The sequence below is a fragment of the Myotis lucifugus genome, unplaced genomic scaffold, assembly GCF_000147115.1.
Source record: "Myotis lucifugus unplaced genomic scaffold, Myoluc2.0 scaffold_2004, whole genome shotgun sequence".
In the NCBI taxonomy this organism is placed as follows: domain Eukaryota; kingdom Metazoa; phylum Chordata; class Mammalia; order Chiroptera; family Vespertilionidae; genus Myotis; species Myotis lucifugus.
Genome location: NW_005873052.1, coordinates 14,648 through 19,408, shown reverse-complemented (window position 1 = coordinate 19,408; position 4,761 = coordinate 14,648).

Sequence of the window (4,761 nt, the reverse complement as noted above, 5' to 3'; positions counted from 1 at the left end):
GCGGGCTGACGCTCAAGCCACTGAAAGAAACAGGCCAGGGCTGCTCTTGTTTAAAAAAAAACCACAAAAAAACCTGCTGTGGTTTTCTTGTTATCATGTGACAGAAGGCCACAGGGAACTCTGTAGATCTGTGCTTTGTCTCTTACTTGTCAAAGAGATATTTTTAATGGGAAAGACTTTGTAACATAAAGGCAACCTGTCTCGTTATAGCTAGGTTGAAATGAAATTTGCATATGATGCTGGAAGTGTTTTAGCTGGTCAAGTTCAGTCCTCACTTTCTACAGAGAAAAACAGTGATTAACTCAAGATTGCTTGCTACTTTGTGGCAATGTTTGGCAAAGGATTGGCTAGAAGCAGAAGTTAGGAGGGAAAAGAGAAGGAACTTTACCTAAAACAAGAGATTCTCCACCTGACCCTCCAGCCCCCTTGTTCCTCCTCTAAGGGGGTCTAAACTGCATGTGCAGCGATATGCTAGGGGAGGGAAGGTCATCCTGGGGGCAGGGCTCCACCTTACAATTGTCCATTAGGTGGAACCTGGGGTTCCTCCTCTTCTCGTGTCTAACTGCCTTCTATGTCATACCCGGAAGTTAGATGGTGTACATGGATTTTTTTTTTTTTTTCAATAAATACTATACTGTTTTTAATCCATGGTTGGGGGCCTGTGGATGTGAGGTGGTATCTCCTTGTGGTTTTGATTTGAAAGCGTGGCTTTTTTAGTTTTAACTCCTGGTGGCATCTCCACCAATACCGTTCTGGCCTTAGCCATAATTCTCTCCGTCGGCTCACCACCAAAGCCTCAGTCTTCTGGCTTCCATCCTTGCCTCCTACAGTCCACTCTCAACATTGCAGGTGTAGTGATCTTATTTAAAAAGCAAGAGGAATGTTGTCAGTCTTCTCTTCAAACCTGTCAGTCTTCTCTTCAGACCTACGGGCCACTCCCTGACCTCATCTCCTCTCCTGCTCAGTCTGGCTCCTGCCATTGTGTACATTCTTCTTTCTTCCTAGGTGCCTTCTTCCTGCATCTTCAAATGTCACCTCAGGAAGCCTTCCCTGAGCTCCCTCCAGGAAATTACAACACACACACACACACACCCTACACCACGATGGTGCTTTTCCCTCATTCATTCCCCCCTCCCAGGAACTATTCACTAAATGGCATACCCTATATTTTACTTATCAATCTGTTTTTGTCTGTCCATTTAGGCTCCATGGGGGCAGAATTCCTGTCTTGTTCTCTGTTGAACCCAAGCACTAGGTCGGGCAGGCTCATGGCAGGCATTCATCTGATGAATTAGTAAGGGGAGCGGCAAGGGCCAGGAGATGAAGAAACAAAGCCCTCTGCCCTGAAATTGCCGGCAGCGAACCATCAGGGAACTCCGGTGCCAATGATTTATTAGCGCTCTGCCCGTGGGTGCCCCTTCCTGGCTAACGGGTCGGTTTAGCAAAGGGAGAACCGTTCATGATGTGAGGGTTCAAGTACATTTCCTTCCTCCTGAGCCTCTCATCTCATTGGCCTGAGTTCCTACACCTATGTTTTACAGTGATTGACATAAACAGGTGTTAGGCCACAAAGGACAATTGTGGGAAGTGTGCATCTTCCCTCCCCACTGCTGCCACCCAAAGGTGGGGACCAGGCCCAGTTGCTATTTGAACAGAAGTGGACCAGCTTGGTCAGGCGTTTGCTTTGGTGACAAGACTTCTCCCAGACACCATTTGTTAGCAATTAGGATAACCACCCACATAGGAAGGAGTATGGATTGCCCCTGGGAGGGGTTAAATCACTTGAAAGCATAACAATGTAGGAAACTTTATGAATATGTATAAGTTTGGTTTCTTCTACGTGAATGATCTCCTTGAACAAAGCATCTATTTTTAACTGGAGCCAAGGCCCAGATCCCACTTGGTTGGTTTTTTATTGAAAGGAAGTTAACACCCACAATGAGAGTTACAGGTTGTTGGGGCCCAGGACTAACCGACTGGAGTGGCAATAGAAATGCAAAGAGGTCTGTTAAGTGAGGTTGGTGACTGTGAATACGGACCTTGAGGGTGCTGCTGAGTACTCACTCAAATGCAGAATATTCTGATTGTAGCTAGTAGCTGGGAGGTATTAGATTTACGGACCTCCTACTCTTGGTCACCCTTGGGGGTGCAAATCGATTTATTATAATGCATGTAGTTTAATACATATTCCCCTGGATTTAGACTCAATCTTCTGGTTGACGATCCTCAGGTTTTTATCTCCAGCGCTGACTTCCCACTAATTCCCAGATTCGAATTTCCACTAATTAACATCTCCAACTACATACCCAAAATAGAATTCTTGATCTTCCCCCGCACCTGTTTCCCCCTGCCCTGCACTTCCTGGGGACCTGACGCCACACTTCCCTCACCACCCATCCATCAGCAAGTCCTGTCAACAGTACCTAAAAAATAATTCAAACATGCCCCCTCATTCCATTACCACTGCAAGCCATCTTTCCACAACTCCGTCATCTCCCAGCCTCCCCATCGAGACAGCCCCTAACTCTGCCCCCTTACACTCTGGCTTTTCTGTGCATTCTCTCCATAGCAGTAAAAGTGATGCTAAAATGTAAATCAGATTGCTTCACACGTGCCCTTTTATAAAGCTTGTGGTGATGTACTGGTAAATGCTACAGATGATGAACGTAGAAAACATTACACGAAGCAAAAGAAGCCAGTCACGAAAGGCCATGTAGTGTATGATTTCATGTATATGAAATGTGTAGAACAGGCAAATCCATAGAGACAGCAAATTAATGTTTGCCTGGAATGGGGCGAGTGGAGGGAGGAATTGGAGTACACATTACAATGGTGAGTTTTATGTTATGTGAATTTTACCAGGTTTTTTTGTTGTTGTTTTTACGTGTCAGTGGCTTCTCATTGCAGTCTTCAGCATCAGACTCTTCACTGTAGTCCCTGAAGCCCTGCATGGTCTGGCCTCTGGTCCCCACTCCTTTGTTCAGGCTGTTCCCTCGGCCCTTCCAAGGTGGCCTGAGATAGGCCAGAAGGGGCCTGGAGGCCCCTTCTCTCTCCTCTGCGTCCAAGTTTCCAGGCCAGAGACCCCGGCACTGGAGTTGAGGGCTGGGATTTCAGGGCAGGGAAAGGCACAGACAAGGGTCCTTCCAGCTTCTCCCTACGTGCTCCTCATACCACACACGTGCTCACATTCAGATGCTCAGTGCAATGGAATTTCCAGCTTGGACGGGAGAAAGGAATGTATATTGAGGCCCATAATAGTCAGGAAAATAACCCAGTCTGGCCCCATTCCCGGGCTAGGCGTCCCTGGTGTTGTCAAGACCTGTGACCGACTGCCCAGCCCAGCTGCTCTGCTGCTCTCCCAGAACCACCCTCTCTGGAGCCAGGGTGTACACTGGCAAGACTCAAAGGGCAGAGGGTGAGAGGGCCCTTCCCAGCCCGCCCCTCTCCCTCGTCCCTCCCCCCATCCCCGCATAGGCTAATCCTCAGAGCTCTTTAGGGACAGAACCTCTGCTCACCCCACCCCGCAGTGGATAATGGGAAATTACATTCAATTAAATGTGATGGAGATAAGAGCCATCCCTCAAATCCTTTACACTGTAGGTAAAGGAGGATTGTCTGTTCCTTGCTCTCTGCAGCCATAGCAACCAGATGTCTTTAAACTTTCATGTTTCTCGAAGCCTTGAGCCCCTTCGTGACCATCTCCATGCACTTTCATGCTCCTGTCCGTGAAGAAACCCCTGCCCCATGCCTTAGGTGTACCCTGCAGTAACTGTGTGCCCTGCGCGTTCACATAAAATGAGCTCCGTGACTTTATTTTTCCTTTTAGAAACCACCAGTGAAAGGAATAACTGTAGACTGCTTCGAAACTAGTTTATAAAATGGAAATACTATCTCAAACAAACATCTGTGCCCCTTAATATTACAAATGCAATGCCATCTTGTTATTGATTACTGCCTTGTGAGTGACTCGGTGTTTGACTACAAAACGGTGGGAAGTATGGATGATTGCCCTCTCCCAGCTGATTGCTCTAAGACCAACCTGTGATCTCAGATCATTTTAATTTAGTTTTTAAATATAATTTAGCTTCCCTACGACAAAATAAATTGCAAGGATGTAATAGAAAGTGGGAAGGGTAACCTATAAATTTAAAGAGACTTTAAAAACCTATTTCATCAGTTATCATATGAAACCTCATTCGATCCCTGTTAAACATTAAAAAATGTATGGCAAGGATGAAACAAAGAGGTTGATTTCTGATTAGATATTTGATGATAAAAAGAATTATTCTTTTTTTAAATATGTTTTTATTGGCTTTAGAGAGGAAGGGAGAGGGAGAGAAAGAAGCATCAATCAGGTGCCTCCCTTATGCACCCCAATCAGGGACTAAACCCACAACTGGAAGGTGAACATGGTGAATAGTGCCCGAGGATAGGCCAGCTAGCTATCTCAGAGGATTTGAATTTAAGGGAAGGGGGTGAGAGATGGGATTTCCAAAGGGAAGGGCTGCACAGCACCCCGCCAAGGGGACACGGGTCGATGAAGGCAGCACCCAAGAGCTGGAGTTCCATCCTTGTAGACAGTGACTGGAGGAAAGTTGTTGTCAGTGGTCTGGCGGTGGAGGTGGGATTGGAATGTGGATGGAATGCAGGTGTACAATCAGGTGCCTTCCAGACAGTTTGCATGCTTTGTATGGTCTGACTCCTGGTGTCCAGGGAGTTTTTCCTGGTCTTTTGTTCTCCTGTGGCGGGAAGCTTACAAAT